General features: G+C 40.1%; 1 protein-coding gene across 4 annotated transcripts in view; it reads left to right on the plus strand.

The window, feature by feature from the left end:
* The first annotated feature begins 16,164 nt into the window (after positions 1–16,164).
* SLC35G2 (solute carrier family 35 member G2) overlaps positions 16,165–19,609 on the plus strand; it is a 37,633-nt gene continuing 34,188 nt past the window's right edge. Inside the window, exon 1 of one of the 4 annotated variants that reach the window (XM_074312887.2) lies at positions 16,165–16,449. The gene's annotated coding sequence lies outside the window, so the exon portion shown is untranslated. Of the gene's footprint in view, positions 16,450–16,493; positions 16,730–16,864; positions 16,888–19,609 lie in introns of those variants that run through there. The other 3 variants (XM_019747951.3, XM_074312889.2, XM_074312888.2) reach the window with 3 other exon arrangements.

Below are 19,609 nucleotides of genomic sequence, written 5' to 3' on the forward strand. Positions count from 1 at the left end.
GCCCCAGCAACTTCTATGCCAGCATCTTTCTTCTTGAATAAGCTTACTTCCTTGCTCTCCTCATTTTAGGCTGAGCCTGTGAATTTCTTCAAAAAGAAAACCATTGTACCCTTGCATGTTTTAAATTGACCTTTAAAATGTTTATCATAAGTTTAATCATTGCAAGGGATATGGTTTCTGGCACTTCATAAATATTGGCCTTTAAAAATAAACTACTATATCACTCTTTTAAGTGAATTTGGTGGAATCCAAATACTAAAGTAATTCAATACCCTCCTGCCACCAATATTCATTTACAATGAATATGAACAACCTCTTTTTCGGTAGAAAATTTCACATTGTTCTTTTTATTTCTGTGAACTTATATTTCCACTTCACTTCCTCCATAGAGTTTTATCCTAATATAGTTTTATGCTTGAAAGTCTCTTATTGATCACACTATCATATTTTTGATGACAAAAATTATGTGTATATTAATCAAAATAGAATCTTAAAACTCTTGCTATGACCACTAGACTTTAATCATTTAAACATTTATTCTGGATTAAGTTATCATTACTATTAATATAAGTGACTATTTGATCAAAACAACATACACATATCACAAACTTTGATAAGTAATATTAAACATAAAAATTAAAATTTAGTAAAATAAGTTTATTAATGAGGTGGAGGGGGATTTTAAAAATTGGTTCATGAATGCACAGATTAAAATTATTTATTGCTGGAATGAAACACCATTCAGCATAAATCATATTCCTTTTTTATTTGTTTGTTTATGTATACACAAGCCCTGAGAAATCTTATTTATGTAAATAAGATGATGGGAACAGAAGCCATTTTTGTTACTACCAAAGTCATTCAATACTTCAAACTCTTCTTAAGTTATATGCCAAAAAAATAACAGAATGATATATTAAAAAGAACTTATTTTTGTTGAGCTATCAGCTGATAATGTTATTAGATCATCCTTCAATATTGTTGAAGAAAGAATAGGAACACTTGGCTTACAAAAGTTTTGTTATCTAATGATTGACTTTCTCAGCACCAACACCAAAATATCAAACCCTTCCCAATTCATACACACCCTTACTTGGTGCACCATAATGAGATTTAGAATGGGTAAAGGTGTGCCTTTCTTTTGTAAAGAGGGAAAGGATAACTGTAAAATGATAGATAGGAGAGGAGAACCTGCAGGATAGAAACACACATCAATCATTTAGAAAAAAAGAAATAAAGTTGAGGATCTGAAAATTGATTCTCTTAAAACCATTGAACCCCTTGTAAAGTCTTCATGTGCCTCTAGGACTGCACGGAGGTGGAAGACCACTGTCTTAGGAGATGTTGTTGTTGACTTGTGTGGGAGAAGGTTGAAGACCACTCTTAGGGGATGATATTGCTGACTTGTGTGGGAGATAGGATAGGAATGTCTCCCTCTCGAGTCTAGAATGAACTTTCTAAACAAGAATTTTCTAAGAAGAAGAAATTTCCCTCTGTATTGTCATTTAGCTTTTGCCTTAACCTTGAAGATGCTTGTCTTAGGAGGGCTTTTACCCCTTGAGCTTTCTGTCTTTATATTGTGACCCTTGTTCACTCTACCTCTTAAGCTGGGGCCGTCCAGTGGTGGCGTGTCCTCAATGGATGAGAAATACCAGGGGATATCTTTCCTATCTCAACTCTGATTCATAGGGGCTGGCCCCAGGAAAAGATTCTAATGGAGTCATTATTTCTGGTGGTAGTGGGCAGATTCTTATTTTAAACATACAGAGAGGGAAATGACAATGGACTCAGAAGTCTGATATTCTTCAAGCTAGGTCCTTGGCACAATTTCCCGCAATTCTGATCATGAACATCTCTCTGAAGACACACACATACACACATACCCCCCAAGAACTGGAAATGTTTTAAGCAGCAGTAAATCTATTTGAAAGGAATGTGAAGAGTGCATTAAAGGGGTAAAGACTAAAAGCAGTGAGACTAGTTAGGAGACCTCTATGGTCCATGCAAGAGATGATGATGGCCTAAACTCAGACAGGAACAGTGGGGATGGAAAGAATGGGTGGATTTGGGGAGATGTTGAAAAAAAAAAAAAAGAAGGAAAGGACTTATTCAGCTTAATGACTGATTGGATGAAGGTGATGAGAAAGAAAACGGGGTTCAGGAGAGTCCCACTTTTCTGATATGGGCAACTAAATGAATGGTAGTACCGTCTACCAATCAAATACAAAGAAAAAAATGAATTTGAGAAGAAGATGGCAAATTCAATTTTTGCATGATTAATTTGAGGTGCCTGCTGGATAGACAGGAATAAAGTAGGCAGTGGAGTACATGGATCTGGAGTCCAAGAAAGGGGTCTGGATTAAAGATACAAATTTAGCAATTAGTAGAGTGTAGGCAGAAGTTCAAGCCATAGAAAATAATTAGGTTACCCAGAGAGAGGGTCTGGAAAGAGATGAGACAAGGGCTAAGTGCAGAATCCTCAGAAAAACAAACAACTAAGTCTGGGCAAAGAAGAGAAGCTAGCCAAAGGAATGATAAAAACAAAAGATAGATAGAAGGAGAAACTAGAAAGCCAGGGGAGCTTCCAGGAGGACATATTTATAATGGTGCTAGAGTTAAATATCTAAAGCATTGGGTAAAAGTATTTTGCCAACCCCATTGTCCCATTAATAATTCCCCCATTTCTTTCCTTCCTCTAAATGCTAAATTTCTGAGTTGTTTTCCATCTTGTTCTCCAATCCTTCATCCTCAACTCTCCCCCTTAGAATCCAGCAGTGTGGCTTCTGCCTTTTCCATTCTATTGACCTTGATTTCTCAAGGATTCACACTATCTTATCAATGGCCTTTTCTCATCCCAGCCATTTGGAGATGATGTCAGGATGCACCAGTAGGGGTATAGGGAGGTGAGAAAGAAAAAGAAAGGAAGCCAATAAATGGTTCTCCATCAAGTAAATTAGCATTGTGAGTAACTAGAGCTTAATTTTGCTGGGAAACTCTGGAAATCAGTGTAGAACATGGACTCAGAGTTATCCTAAGGGGTGTGGGATCTTGGGTATTTATATACCAACTCCAATTAGTCATTGGTTGAGGGCTGCTATATTGGAATGAGGATGGGGAAGCATTAGTTCCCCAGCATTTCTGGCTTGACCCTGCTGGAAGCAGAGCAGGCTCCAGCAGTCAAGGCCCTTAGACATTTGGATCAGGGAGTACTGCCTTCAAAACCTGAGAGTATATGGATGATGGGTTACTAACTGGGTCTGCAACATCCCTTCTTGGTCTCCCCAACATATTTTACTCTGCCCATCGCACTTTCTTGAAGTATTCTCTTTCTTTGATTGCTATCCTGGTACCCTAACTGTGTTCTTATTCCCATCTGTGACCTCTCAATTTCTTTAAACAGTTATTTTTCTTTCTTCTATGTCTTAAACGACAGGAAACTGGAAGGTGGAACTCCTGTTCTCAGTTCTCTGTTCTTTGTTTCTTTACATACGTACTTGTTTTTTTGTCATCCTCATTGCCTCAATTCATGCTTCTATGCAGATTATTCCCTGTGTGTTGTATATAATTATGTTTCATAACTTACCTGTTGAGATCAAAATTTATTTAAAGTTCTTCAGGAAAATAAAAGACTTTAGGTATCTTTTATAACTCAACAGACTGAAAAATCTATAATGTGTGCTGGGAGTCATTCAGGAATTACATCTCCCGCTGACAGTGTGCTAAGCAGGCTCAATATATGACTCAGCTTGCAATCAATGGGGCATTATGCTTCCAGGAAATGGGAAGTCTCATACCAATTTAGAATTTGTCACTAAATCTTGTCTGACTCTTTGTCCAGAAAGAAGTGCAGCTTCCTACTGTCAAGGCCTGAGCTCTTGGGATCTTTGCCTATTTCCTGGACAGAGCCATAATTTACAATGTTTGCTCTCAAGAAAAGCAGCATGATGCATGCCCTCAAATCAAGCCTGTGTGTGTGTGAGAGAGAGAGAGAGAGCGAGAGAGAGAGCGAGAGAGAGAAGACAGTTGTGGTGAGTAGAGAAGGGTGGAATGATGGAGATGGAGCCTAAGGCATGGCTGAGCAGGTAGATCTTAGGATCTGGCTGCATCCACCCCACTAGGGTAGTGGGGAGGGGAGGGAATTTTAGACTTTTAGACTGGGCTTAGTCTTTTACAGTCATCATTTACAAATTTCTTTTGGCCTCTATCTTTGACTCATATTTAAGAACGGAGTACTGAAAGTGGTTGGAAGCTCTAAGCACATTGGAGGGGCATTGACAAGAAACCCCAAGAATTCTGATTTCCGATTTTTTAATACGGCTTATTTAAAATTTTGTTTTATTTTTGTTTATTTTCTTTGTAGAAACTTGAAGATGTAATGTTTGTCCCCAGTAATCTGAAATTTCACTAAGATATGCCTTGATATGGGCTTCTTTTAGAGTACCATGTTGGGTACTCTATAGGCCCTTTGGATCTACAAACTCAAGGATACTATCCTGAATTATTTCAAGAATTATTTCCTCCTCTTTATTTCCTCTGTTCCCTATTTCTGGACTCTATTTGGATGTTAGACTTCCTGAACAGGTCTTCTGATGTTTTTTACCTTTTCTGTACAATATTCCATCTTCTTGTCCTTTTGTTACATAGCATGGGAGACTGTCTCTTTCAATCTTTTTACTAAGCTTTTTTTTTTATATTTCAACCATTATGTTATAAATTTTAAGGGCTTCCATTGTGTTCTCTCAATTCCTTTCTATAAACACACTCCTTTCCTCTTTCAATAATGTAATATCCATCTCAGAATTTTGGTGATTAAAAAAATTTTTTTCTCTCTAGGCTGTTTCCTCAGTTATAGCAATTTGTTTGTTCTGGTCTCTCTGAGGCTTTCCTCAGATGTCTGGTAATCTTTGGCTTCTGTTCACATTTAAGGATTGGGCATAAAAAGCTGACTAGTGGGGGAGCCGGTTGGCTCAGTTGGTTGGAGCGCAATGCTCATAACACCAGGGTTGCCGGTTCGGTTCCCGCATGGGCCACTGTGAGTTGCACCCTCCACAGCTGGATTGAGGCAACTGTTTGACTTGGAGCTGATGGGTCCTAGAAAGCCACACTGAAAATAAATAAAAGTTAAAAAAAGAATTCAAATATTAAAAGAGAAAAAAAAAAGCTGACTCGAAGCTCTGAAAGCATGGATTGGGGCTTGTCAATTGTGTTCTAGCAGGGCCAATCAGTTAGCAAATGCCCATGTCAGAATTTTGAAGTCTTCTTTGGGCTTGTCAGAATGCTCGGAGAAGGATCCTTCAGTCCCCTATACAGTACAGGCCTGGCTGCCAGAATTCTGAGAGCTGAGAAGGAGAAGAGTGCTGGTGGTTTCAAAATCCAGTATGTAAATATTCACATCCTGTTTTCCAGATGGATGTCCCTACCCTCAGTTGTGCCTGATGCTTCCCAGTGCAGACCCTCAGATTTTCCTTCTCCAAAAAGCTTTCCTTTCTACTCTCAGAGGCAAGGCCTCTAGTCTCCCACTAGGGTGGGGGAGAGGTAGCTGCCCTGCTGTGAGAACAGGGAAGGGCATCTGGAATCTGACAGCTTCTTAAAAGAACTTTCAATCAGTCCCTTTTATCTCAACCACTTATTTCAGTCCCGCTTCCAAAGGTAGCTGGTGATGCCAATTCATGAGCCTTTTGGGGTTTATAGTGTAAATCAAGCTGCTTCACATGTTTCACCAACACCGACTTAAGATTCAGTTTATTGGAGTCTGCTAAGCCAGTTTGTATTTGTCCAGGTATTTTCTAACTTCCAAAATTTAGCTACTGTTGTCTGCTTTTCTTTTCTTTTTGTCCTTGTGGATTTCTGTCTTTAAAAAAGAAAAGAAAAGAAAAGAAATCCCTTCCCAATTGTTTTAGTGGGATTTTGAGAGAGAGAGAGGAGGTTACTTCACGCTTTCTATGTTAATTTAAGCATCATGGGAGAAAACCTTGGGTGCTCCACCCTAGTTAGGGCCCTCCTCTAGGAAACAAAGATGGTGGGTCCTTGGAGGAGCTTCAGAAGAAGGAAATCCTGTGAACCTAGAATATTCAACCTCTCCCCTGGCCAGAGGGCATGGAGATTCTTGCAATTCAGTCCGCACAGCCTCCTGAGGCTGTACATATGCTATCTAAGGCTCACTGGAGACTTGAGAGGAGGGCCGGAACGTACTGCAGTGTCACGAGCGACTGCTAGGCTTACAGTCTGTGCTGTAGTCTCTTTCTGCAAGTCAGGGGGACTAACACCCCAGAGAATCTCAGACCTCCAGGATCTCCCTGGCACTGCTTGAGGCCTCCATGGGTAGCTGTGGTACAAGCGAAGAACAGAGCACACCAGATCCTAAATGACTTTCAATATGTTCTTTACTCAAACATCAATCATCAATACACCAAACAGTAAAGCACACAGAGTAATACAATAATGGGGGGAAATAAGAGTCACGAACCAGTCCCAAAGTCAATCAGAGTCCTGGTGGAGTGAAGAAGGGTGGCTGGTCCGGGAGGTCAGTCTGGCAGAGGTTCGGTCTGAGCAGAGCAGAGTAGGGTGGAGAGTTCTCAGAGCTGAGTGGCAGCATGGTCACCTCTCGGTCGAGACCAGCTCCTTGAGCTGCAAAAGTCCTCAATTCTTATGCCATCCTGAGTGCCTTCCTGACATCGTCTTATCTTCAGTAGCAGACCTTCGGGATGTAGCTGGTTATACCCAATTACCAGGGCAAGTGGGCAGTTCCCTGGGCGTTGTCTGCTAAGTTCCTTTCGCATGTCAATATAGAGCCCCTCTCGCTCACACAAAACTCATTCTAACAGCTTCCAGGGGTGCTCTACACACACAGCATCTTATCCTCTACAATCCTGATCACTCTGCAGCCTCTTGTCTGCACTTCACCTCTTCCTTTACCCCAATTAGCCTGAATGAGTGTCTCCTGGTGATCTTTCCTGCTCTAGAAAAGATAACTTCGCTGATAATTTTTCTTTTCTTTCTTTATTTTTGACTTTTAAATTTTCAGTAAAATATTTTTTTTACTGTTTTCACGTGTACAAAACAATGTAATAGTTAGACATTCACTGATAACTTTTCATTCGTCAACTGTTAAAAACAAAATTGATTTCTTAGAAAATTTTAGAATGCTGGAGCTAAAAAAGGCTTAGAGATTATTGAGTCTAACTCTGCTATTTTAGAATTGAGAAACTGATAGGTCCAGAGGGGTTAATTGATTTGCTCAAGGTCACAGAGCTGCACAACTGCAGAGCTAACGACAGAACTCAGGCTTTCCATCCCTAGTCAGGAGCCTGTGCCCAACACCACCTGCCGTGTGGGCGGGCTGCCAGGCTGCCTGTCCACCTCTCCTTAAAGCTCATTAAAGTAGTTCATAAACCACATTACAGCTGAAGCAGAGCTCCCTCGAACTTTTATTATGTTGATTATTATTACATATAATTATATAATACATGGTTCTCTCTGCTTAGATTTGACTGTGATAATACTTACAAAAAAAGGAGGGTGTCTGCTGGGAGGAGGGGATCACCAGGGCCAGGCCCAGTGGAAGTACTGGGGGTACAGGGGGCTCACCCTAGTTTCCTACCTTTGTCCCTCTACGTTTCACTTTGTCACCTCTCTTTGCCCTCTCTAAACACAGGCGAAAGACAACAGCCAGACTGCCACCAAATTCCCTATATGCAAAATTCTCTCTTCTTTTTCCATTAATCCTCAAATATTTTTTTCATTTTAAAACTTGAGATGAGACTGCTCACGCTGGGTATTTAATATTATATGTAGCAATAATCAAAGTGATAAAAATTAGAGAGAACTCTGTTTCAGCTGTAAGGTGGTTTATGAAGCACTTCAACGATCTTTAAGGAGAGGTAGACAGGCAGATTGGCAGCCCGCCCACAAGGCAGGGGATGTTGGGCACAGGCTCCTGACTAGGGATCAGGGTTCAGACCAAGTCCTAGGGCAAGGACAGAGACTGATGGAAGAAGTGGCCCAGGGCTCCCAGGAAATAGGTGGAGTCTGGTGTACCAAGTACAGACACTAGGATATTATTTTAAAAGAAATTTCCCAGACCAAGGAAGGATTTGCACTGTGAGAAAGAGTTGCTAAATTAAGTTATTTCTGTTTTGCTTTCTTTCTTCCTCTCCTCCTCCTCCACTTCCTCTTCCTCCTCTTCCTCCTCCTCCACCTCCTCGTTCTCCTTCTTAGTATTTTGTTCAACAAATGCTTGTTGAGCAGTAAGTCTAATCAGATCTGGTAGACATTGGAGGTAGTGGATATTTCTGTCTTTGGCCACCCAGCACATATACCCCCTTTTCTTGGTAATGGTATCTAACGTTTATTCACATGGTCAATGTTCTTCAGGGGAACCTGATGCTACCCCTCTTCTGCTTTAGGAATGGGATGTGTGATACGAGAGATGGTGTTTATCTTCAGCTAATAAACACCATCCCAATCACCACAATGATTGGATCAGGGAAGGACAAGTCCAACTAGACTAAGCTCAGGACTTTGGTTCAAGTGGGAAAGGGACAATCCTTGTCTCCCTTTCATGTGAACAAGGAAACATGTGGGCCCTAGAGCCTCTGGTAGTCATCTTGAAACCCCAAGGGAAAAGCCTGCCAAGAATGGAGCCAACAATGAAGAAGTGCATTTGAGAAACAGAGAGAAACTGGGTCAAGATCCCATTATTTCAGCATTTGGATAAAGCCTGGCCTGAAACTGTGGACTGTTCAGTTACACAAGCAATTATATTCCTTTATTGCCCCAAGTCAGTCCATTTTACTTAATTTAAAAGAATATATCAACATACTCTTCTCTTTTGCATTTCTAGGTGACCTATATCACCTCTGTAGTTAGCCAAAGGTATCTACCAACCACAAGGATGGGGAGGATTGGGACTCCTAAAAAAGGAATTTAATGAGAAAAAAAAAAGAGTCAAAGTTCAATTTTCTATTTGAGTGCAGAAAGAAGAAGAAAGAGATAGTGGGGAGTAAGGAGGCAGACTCTTGTATTATGATTTTAACCTTCCAGGCAGAAATTCCAGTAAGACTATTAAATAGACTGTGGAGAAAGCTGAAGGTAGACGGGGCTTGGATTTCAGTCTGTTTGGAAATGTGGGAGAAAAAAGCTTCACAGTGTGGCTCTACAGCAACATAAGATGGCTAAAGCAGAGTGAAAGTGCAATGTGGCATATATAAGGCAGAGTGAGGGCTGAGCTGACACTCCTGACTCTACTCATATTTGTACACCTGTATAGAATGGAAGGGTATATAGTACAGAAGGGATCCACTGCATGCATTCTGAGGGATATAGAAAGTAGCTGATGGTGCTAGTTGATCTGGCCAGAGGGTTGCCATGGTGGCAGCAAAGTGACCTTGTAGTCAAATGCTGCAGGCAAATTACTTGCATTGGGAATCCTCTGGGAGTCGCAGCCAGTCAGCAGGAGGATCCATAGTGCCAGCAAGAAAAATGGGGCCAGAGATAATCTTCCCTGTGCATGTGCTTGACTCTCCCTATTGGTATCCTCATTTTCTCCCATTCCATGGATTGCCAGTTTGCTCTGTTGATAGTGTCTTTTGACACACAAAAGACATTTAATTTTCATAAAGTTTAATTTATCTGTTCTTTTGTTGCCTGTTACTTTGGTGTCATTCAAAAAATCATTGCCAAATCCAATGTCATGAAGTTTTTGCCTTATGTTTTCTTCTTAGAGTTTTGGTTTAACGCTTATATGTCTTTGATCACTATTGAGTTAATTTTGGTATGTGGTGTAAGCTCAGGGTCCAGCTTCATTCTTTTGCATGTGGATATCCAGTTTTCCCAGCATCATTTGTTGAAAACACTGTCCTTTTCCCATTGCATGGTCTTGGCACCCTTGTCGAAAATCATTTGAGCACATATGTAAGAGTTTATTTTTGCGCTCTCTATTCTATCCTATTGGTCTATGTGTCTGCTTTTATGCTAGTTCCACAGTATTTTGATTACTGTAGCTTTGCAGTAAGTTTTAAAATCAGGAAGTGTGAGACCTCCAACTTTGTTCTTTGTTTTGAAGATTGGTTATTCAGAGTCCCTTAGGATTCTATATGAATTTTAGGATGTTTTTTTCTATTTCTATAAAAACATCATTGGGATTTTGATAGGGATTGCATTGAATCTGCAGATCTCTTTGGGTTTTATTGACATCTTAATAATGTTAAGCCTTATAATCCATGAACATGGGATGTCTTTTCATTAATTTATGTCTTTAATTTCTTTCAGCCATGTTTAGTAGTTTTCAGTGTATAAGTCTTTAATCTCCTTGGTTAAATTTATACCTAAGCATTTTATTTGTTTTGATGCTATTGTAAACGGAATTGTTATTTTAATTTCCTTTTTAATTGTTCATTGTTAGCATACAGAAATCAGCTGACTTTATTTCTTTTTGGAACAAAAGTAGAACTTTTTAAACGAAATATCTTTTATTACTTTTGGGGTACTATAATTGATTCTTACATATTATTTTATAAATAATAGAAGATACAGATACGGAAAATTTTAAAACAATAATCACTTATGCTCAGAAGCAATCATGTTAACATTTAGGCTGTAGCCACATATACATATAAAGTAAAATTGTCCTTCACATAAAAACATGCTATGAATGCCTTTCTATGTTAACAAATATTTACAAGATAACTTTTAATGGCTACTTCAAATCCACTGTGTAGATGTACTATTGTTGAATATTTAGGTCCTTTCCACGTTTTCACAATAATTAACTTCCTCTTATGTTTACATATGAACTTAGCATATGTTTATGAGTCAGAAGGGTACATATCAAGTTTTAGCTCTTTTTTTTTCATAATTTTCTATTTTTCAATCACAATTGGCATGCAATATTATATTAGTTTCTGGTGTATAACAGTGATTAGACACTTATATAACTTATAAAGTGATCACCCTGACAAATCCAGCATCCATCTGACACCATACATAGTGACTACAATATTACTGACTATATTTCGTATGACAAGCTCTACATCCCCATGACTGTTTTGTAACTACCAATTTGTACTTCCTAATCCCCTCCCCCTTTTCACCTATCCCTCCGAACTCCCTCCCATCTGGCAACCATCAAAATGTTCTCTGTATCTATGAGTCTGTCTCTGTCCTGTTTGTTTGTGTTTTAGATTCCACATATAAGTGAAATCATATGGTATTTGTCTTTCTCCGTCTGACTTATTTCACTTAGCATAATACCCTCTAGGTCTACCCATGCTGTTGCAGGTGGCAAGATTTCATTCTTTTCTATGACTAATATTGCATTATATATATGTGCCACTTCTTTATCCACTTATCTATTGATGGGCACTTAGGTTGCTTCAATATTTTGCCTATTACTAGTAATGCTGCAATGAACATATGAATGTATATGTTTTTTTTTGAATTAGTGTTTTGGGTTTCTTCAGATAAATACCAGAAGGGAATTACTGGGTCCTTCTTTGTCTCTTATTACAGCCATTGTTTTAAAGTCTGTTTTGTCTGGTATAAGTATTGCTACCCCAACTTTTTTTGTTTTGTTTCCATTTTCATGAAATATCTCTTTCCATCCCTTTACTCTCAGTCTGTGTGGGTCCCTCCACCTGAAGTGAGTCTGTTGTAGGCAGCGTATGCAAGGATCTTGTTTTCCCATCCACTCAGCCACCCCATGTCCCTTGATTGGAGCATTTACTCTATTTACATTCAAAGTAATCGTTGATAGATATGTAGCCATTTTATTACTTGTACTTTTTGTCTTTCCTGTCTCTTCTTCTTAAGGAAGTCCCTTTAACATTTTTTGTAATACTAGCTTGGTGGTGATGAACTCCCTCAGCTCCTCTTGTCTGAGAAGTCCCCCATCTGTTCCTTGATTCTAAATAATTGCTGCTGGTTTTTGTACATTGGTTTTGTATCCTCCAATTTTGCTGAATTCATTTATTAGTTTTAATAATTTTTATGTGGAGTATTTAGGGTTTCATATATATAAACTCATGTTATCTATAAAGAGAGATCGTTTTACGTCTTCCTTTCCAATTTGGATGCCATTTGTTTCTTTTTCTTGCCTAATTGCTCTGGCTAGAATTTGTAGCATTTTGTTCGATAGAAGTGGTTAAAATGGGCATCCTTGTATTATTCTTAAGGAAAAGCTTTCAGTCTTTCACCACTGAGTATGTTAATTGTGGGTTTTTCATATGTGGCCTATATCATGTTGAGATAGTTTCTTTCTATTCCTAGTTTGTCGAGGTGTTTTTTTTTTTTAAATTATGAATGCATTTGCATTTTTAACAATGAGAAATTTTCACACAAACATCAAGATTCCTACCCCCTATTTAAAAAATAGATCTTTCAACACTGGATTCACATTTCCTTATGGTCTCTGAAACTGAATTAGCAGATACTCTCTTTATACAACATGTTCTTCAGACATGATCTCCATCTAGACTTTTTCACTCATTATACTTATCCAGAGGGATTTACTTTTTGGCCCCTGTAATCATAATAGCAAAAATCAATTTAGTACTTACTTGGTACCTGACACTGTCCTCAGCACTTTACATGTATTAATTAATTTAAGCCTCATTACAATCCTGTGTAGTAGGTTGTTATTATCCGCTTTCCTGATAAAGAAGCTGAAGCACAGAGCTAATAAGTGGTGAAGTGAGCACATGTGGTAATAGAGTAGTAAATTGTAATGAAGAATTGATTGGGGGAAAACAGATAGCTGTGCTTATGTGGTGCCCTTCATTTCATACACAATTTGAAGACAAAGGCGAGTGCTTGAACTTTGAGATAGCAAGTTACCTCACCTATTTCAAGATTTGTGGTTGTGTGTCAGGTATTTGAGGTTGAAAAAGGTCTGAATGCTGCTGAAATGGGGTGTTAGTGTGCTTTCCTGTGTGGGCATACAAAGCAATTCTTAGTTGTTTAGCACGGAGTGCTACAAGTACTTTCTGATACTCACTTTCTGTCTGATTGCAAGTGTCATGGTGATGCTGATGGGGAAAAGAAGTATTTCTACAATGGTAATCAGGAAGTCTAGTAACTTCTTTGGGCTTTCAGGGATCTGAATTATTTTCAGGTCACAAAAGGAGTCTTTTAAATAAAGGCTGTGTGTATACAGAAACTCAAAACAAAATATATTTTAAAAATCTTTTCCGGTGCCTCTTTCTATCAGAACAGCAAGATAGTTCACTTTATTTTTTAGGTTGAAAGAACATTTCGGCTGCCTTGCTGCTCATGTCAATATGATGTCATCTTCAAAAGAAACACTAGTCTAGTATTAAAAGAATTAAAAGGCAATATAAATCTTAACTGAAGTTTTCTTGAGCGATACCTGTAGTGAACACGTCCTTTTCTCACCTGCCTATCACTATATTCTTTCTTCTGATAACAGAATCTTGATTTTCTTTTGGAGAGTAACCCCTCCCCCATTCTTTGTCCTCAGATTAAGGCATATGGTTCAGTATAAAATCCAGAATTTGCTAATGAGACATAATCTCAAGATTTTATTGGAATTACTTGGAAATAAGTCCTCTGTTTCTACTGGAATGGTTAGCTATAAGGATGATATAAGTTGAACACTGGAGAAAGATGGGTAGATGGGAAAAAAATCACCACATAAGAATAAACTCAAACTTATAGACACAGATAATAGTTTAGTGGTTGCCAGAGGGTAAGGGGGGTGGGGGGTGGGGGGTGGGAGATGAGGGTAAGGGAGATCGAATATATGGTGATGGGAGGAGAACTGACTCTGGGTGATGAACACACAATGGGATTTATAGATGATGTAATACAGAATTGTACACCTGAAATCTATGTAATTTTACTAACAATTGTCACCCCAATAAATTTAATAAAATAAAATTAAAAAAAAAAAGAATAAACTCTTTGAAGTCAATAGAGAGGGAAGGAGAGACCATGTCCTGATGACATTGTTTGCATCCTGGATCCAATCATACCTGAAGATATCTATCCAAGGATTTTTCAGTTAAATCAGTTTGAGTTTGAGTTTTTGACACTTGCAAGAAAAAGTCCTCAATATTATAGCATGAGAGAAGAATTCCATTTATTACACATAACAAAACATCTAAAAATCCTTTCCCCATTTCGCTGTATCTCTGTGTCATTTAGAATGGCAGCTGTGCTAAATCCCTAGTCTCACTCTCTCAAATCTCTCATAAACCCTTCTCTCCTAAACTCCGATCTTTGTTTTTCTCACTCCCATCCTCAAACTTTGCTGGCTGTCTTCCTCTCCTACTTCCTCCAAGAGTAATAAAATCTAGGTGAGCTCTGTAGGTCCGTCTTGCCTTCTGAGGCTTCTTTTGCTTCTGTATCTCTACTCCTTATCTAGATCAGCACGATTAAGGCCCAAGATGCTTTCTGAACAACAAAGGATCCTTCCTCTTCGAAAGGGTGAAAGGCTGAGAAAATACATGTAAATTTTCTGTTCTGGTCTCATTTGTATTTGGTACAAATAGAGTGTTTGCTTGGACATTAATTTTGTTTGCAAACAGCTACTCCTGGAGTTCCCTTTAGTTAAGTTTGCCAAGATAGTGCCTCGGGGTTTTGTTTTATTTTGTCTGTGTGTTTTTAGAAGGGGGTTGGGGAGGTGGGTGGAAAAATAATTAAACTAGTTAAACCAGTTTGGTTGTTTTTACAAGTCAGAGAAATAGTCAGATCCTGGATTCAGACCAAGGTGCTACAGAGTGCTAGGGGTCTCACTCACTCTATTGCCTTTTTTCCCCCTTGTCTTTGGGAACATTCTTTGGGTTTTTCTATAGAAACAGGCGGAGACTCTCACGGACAATCACCTCACTCAGAAACTCCTCCCTAAACACATTTTTTAGACACTGTGCCCAGGACTCTTTTAAATGTCCTAAGAATATTGACTCATTCAAAAGCAGTTCACCTGCTTTTAGGAGTGTACCAGCACTTTCTCCATAAAGATCTAGATTGTCTTTTCACATGAAGAGGCATTCAAAAGTTCTGTTTTGCTGGACACTCAGTCGATCCCCAGCCCCTTTGTGAACACATTAGTTATGAGTGGTCTGAATTCCCTTCTGGGGTCTACTCAAATTATCTTTGGTGCCCTCAGGCTAGGGGACCCAGTGGGGACACCACCTAGCATGATGACAGCTGCGTAGAGCCCAGGGTACTGTGTGTCATGATGACTCTGGGAGACATATCACCTTTTAAGAGCCCCATCTTTCTTTTACACATTTTTTCTTATGAACCTTCTCAACCACAATGAAGTAACATCTATTACAGTGTCCTGGAATGGTAGGGAAAAGATTGCTTGGAGAATTTAATGAAGACACTATTTTAAAAGGTATGGGCAGGGTTAAAGGACACCTCTGGGAGCCATTACCACCCCCAGGCCTGATGGGGCAGGAACAGTGAGTGATAAACAGAAAGTGATAAACAGAACCAAGAGAGAACCATAGGAGAGGGCCACAGGATTGAATTAATGGCTTTCAGATAAAGAATATAGCCACTGCCAACAGAGTGGCCCTCTAGGGGTGTAGCTGGAGGTCCTGAATAATATCCTGCTCTGTAATCTCCTGCATGTGTCTTCCATTGGCCAAACCAAGTGAAACCATGGGACAGTTGATGTAGTCCATGAAGGTCAGCCCTGAGTCACAGAGCAGGGTGGAGAGTGGATCTGGAGGGACAGAGGGAAAACCAGCAGTCACATCCTATCTTTTCAGCACCTTGGTTCCGGGCTCACTCTTTCTTTCCTGGTCTATGGTACTGGACTTCCTGCCTGTCCTCTTGACCCATCTAGACCATTGTTTTGATGACCAAGTCTGTTCCCAAAAGACTGTTCGTTCAGCATGATATTGGGGTATATAGACATGAGTCCAGGAACCAGCTCTGCAGTGTCAAGACCCTTCCTTCAGCGACTTCATCGTAAAATGCCAGGTGGACTCCGGGATGCTCGAAGACCTTTCAGGACCATGATTTACCGATGCTAAGACATATTTTTAAATATCAAGAATCGACTTGCGATTTTTTAAACGCAAACAGACAGGTAGAAATGGACTGAGGCTGCCTCCCTGCCCCCTTCCTGAAGACCACGTCACCCCGGTTTCAAATCTGCTCTCTCCAAGGGCGTAGGCTAAAGAGGCCCCTGGCCCACAGTTTTCCGGTGCCTTGGACCCTCCCACCGCGCTGGTAGGGGAAGTCCCTCAGTCCAGCCACAAATCCTGGGCGCCCCCCGCGGTTTTCGACGCAGGTACTGGCCAGCGGTTGGGAGGTGGGCAGCAAAGAGCGCAGGCGCAGTGCCCGCACCCGCGGCGCCCCTCTCCCCGCCCCGCCTGGCGGCTTCAGCGGCCCCAGCCGCGGTTTTCCTGGCGAAGCGCGCGGCAGCTGGCAGCCCTGGCCGGAGCACCGGCGCGCCTTCCTCGCCGCGACACGCAGGTAACCGGGCCCTGAGAGCTGGTCGGCAGCAGCGAACCGGGATCTTGACCTGCCTGTCGGGCCGCCCCACCCGGAAGGAGGGGGAGAGTGCGGTGAACTCCACACACCCACTTTTAGCTGTCGCACCGAAAGGGTAGAGTCCCTCTTTTTGGGTTGGGCCGGACATGGTCAAAGCGCCCTGCCCTTTTCACAAACCTTCGCGGGGGACTGTGCTCGATGCCTGAAAGGCCGCGGGGACCTCACTTCTCTGCGCTGTTCTCTTGAAGACCCAGGACGCGGGGTCGGTAGGATCAGTATCAGCGATGGCCACTACCCCCCCACATCCCCCCCCCCCCCCCCGTTTCCTGCCACCATCGCATATATTGGTCCTTCCCCCGCCTCTATGATAAAGGCCGGGGGCTGTTGCTTTCCTCTCGCCCAGAAGCCCACCCAAAACGGGTGAGTCCCTATGGCGTCATCGGATCAATTTCAAATACAAACTTTTAAGAATGCTGGATGGTTTTAGAAATGTGACCAAGAATTAGTATTTTCCTTTACTCTCTTGCCTCATGTCTATGAATCTTGAACGCCAGTTTATGTGCGTTGAGATTTTCGTGGAGAATAAACGGTTTGTAGAAATCTTTAACGAAAGGGGAGCAAGGAGTGGTGGAGGAAAGGCCAGGCTAGGGCCGAGTGCGGCGGCTGGAGGCGCCCGACAAGTCCACCCAGCCTCCCCCTGTCCCCGAGAGGAACACACGAACCCTCCCTGACCAGCCTCTGGGCGTTGTAGCATTTCTACGCCACGTGCGCCGGTTTGGCGTTGAGAGGAGTAGTGGATAGAAGGGTGGAGTGGACCAGCAGGAAGGAGACTGGTGCTGGGGCTAGTGAGGGCGCCGCGCTGACCTGCGTCTCCGTCCAATCTTAGGCTGGGCTGGGCGAGGAGCGGGGCGGAAAGCTCGCGTCTGAGTGAGCACTGAGGGCCCGGAGATAGTGATGCACCAGGCGGAGAGGGCTGGGGGCGTGTGGGGAGAGGGCGGTCTCCGCTGGCTATTCCGCGGGAAAGGACTTTGATTGGGGTTGCCCGTGTCCGTGGTGCTGAAGTGCCTCAAGTTCCGTTGTGGGTTTGCTTCCGGCCGAGGCCGGCCTAGCAGTTCTACTCTGCCAGAAATAGCCCATCTCCAAGGCAGGTGGCCAGAGTGGAGCCAGTCCGACACTGACACCCTTTGCAGATGCGTTGATGCCGGTTTCCTGGAAATATAATGAAGACAAACGTGGCTTGCCTTGGGGGTCCAGATAAAGCATATGAGTAAGAGGTTTGATTACCCACATGCAAGTATACAACCGTGAGCATGAATCTCATGTATGCAAATATAGGATGTACGTATGTGTATATACACAAACATAACGCACATATAAATACACTCCTCTGTTTTCAAGGCCATCACACACTAAAAGTGACACATTTTTCCAGAACTTTTTTGTAATCCATTGTTAGTTTTTTACATCTGTAGTGTTTCTGAACTCCGCAGAACCGTCAATTTTTGTAATCATTTGTTCCAAAATTACAGGGCCTTTGCATTAAAGTGTTTGGCATTTTGCCAAGCAATTAAGTGTTTATACGTACAGTATTTTAATTCCAGAACAAAGATAGTCTAGGAAGACGTAAAATTGATATTTATGCAAAAATGATGTTCCTAAAGGAAATTAAGAGTTAATGAAAAATTTAATACAGAACAATAACTAGATAATCTTACGGAAAGTTTTAATCTGAAGTAAATATGACTAAGATGTATCATAATGCTGACATTTTCAAATATACTGAGGTTATATGGTTTGTGAACTCTTTAAAGATTAAATATGTACGTTCAAAACATTGATATCTACAGTTTTTCTCTCACAGAATATATGCTCATTGTAAGAAATTTAGGTAATAGAGATGCATAAAACCAAAGAAAACCATTGTAAACAGGTTTTTTCTTTTAGATGAACGCACATGCATTTTAAATGGACCGATCGTCTGTTGGTTGCATTTTCACTATATAATTTATCATTAATGTCTTTTCAACCAATATATGTAAAACTAGGTCATCATTATTAAGGGTTAAATAATGGACTGTCATTAAGTAATGGATAGAACCTAGTTTATTTAAACAATCTGATAGTAATGAACATTTATGCATTTATAATTTTTTTTGCTATTATAGACAATTCTGCAAATAACATTTTTGAACAAACATTTGTACGCTTATTTGATTATATTCTTAGAACAAATTCCTAGAAATGAAATTGATGGTTTAGCAGGTAGGTACATTCTATTTTTTGATATATTAATTTGTTCAATTATTTTGTCTCCCCTTCTTGTCTGTTTTATTCTTTATTATGTTCTCAGCATCTAAACAATGCCAGATAAATGCATATTCAAGAAATATTTATTGGAAGAACACTGTTTCCAGATTGTGCTACAGAAAATGTGTACCAATATGTACCACTATACACACTGAATTAGAATGTCAGTATCCCCACACTATCATCAAAATTAGGTTATTAGGTTTTATCAAACTTTAAAAAGTATTTTCCAATCGGATATGCAGGAAAGAACATCTTTTTATATATTTATTGGTTATACTTATTTTTTATTTTGTGACCTCATATCCATATTCTTCTATTGATGTGCTTATGTTTTTTCTTATTTGTAAGAGCTCTTCATATACTATGGACTCTGTTACATATGTTGCAATTTTTTCATGATTGTTTTCATTTTAAACTTCATGATATTTTGCATTGTATAGAAAAATTTCAATTTTATGTAATCAGATATATATTTTTCCTTTATAATTTCTGTCATTTACATTAGTCTTTCACCCCTCTATAATAAATATTTTATAAAATATTACATTTTAAACTCTAGGTTTATACCCCAACTTCCTTTTTCAATTAAATTCATTTCATTACTAGATATAAAATTCTATTGAAGATTGTTTTGTAAGAAGTAATTATTTATGTTCAACCCACATATACATAGGCTTGTCCTCTATGAGGAATAACATGTTTGAACCCTTTAATGTGATATATTTAATATCCAAATACTTACTGAAAATGTTTTTACTTAAAATGCTGTTTAGTCTGTAGTATTTTTTAACTATTAGTATGCAGTGCTTTTAAAAGGAGCTATTCTTTAGAG

The sequence above is a fragment of the Rhinolophus sinicus genome, chromosome 5 (genome assembly GCF_057876585.1).
Source record: "Rhinolophus sinicus isolate RSI-liver-muscle chromosome 5, RSI-T2T, whole genome shotgun sequence".
In the NCBI taxonomy this organism is placed as follows: Eukaryota; Metazoa; Chordata; class Mammalia; order Chiroptera; family Rhinolophidae; genus Rhinolophus; species Rhinolophus sinicus.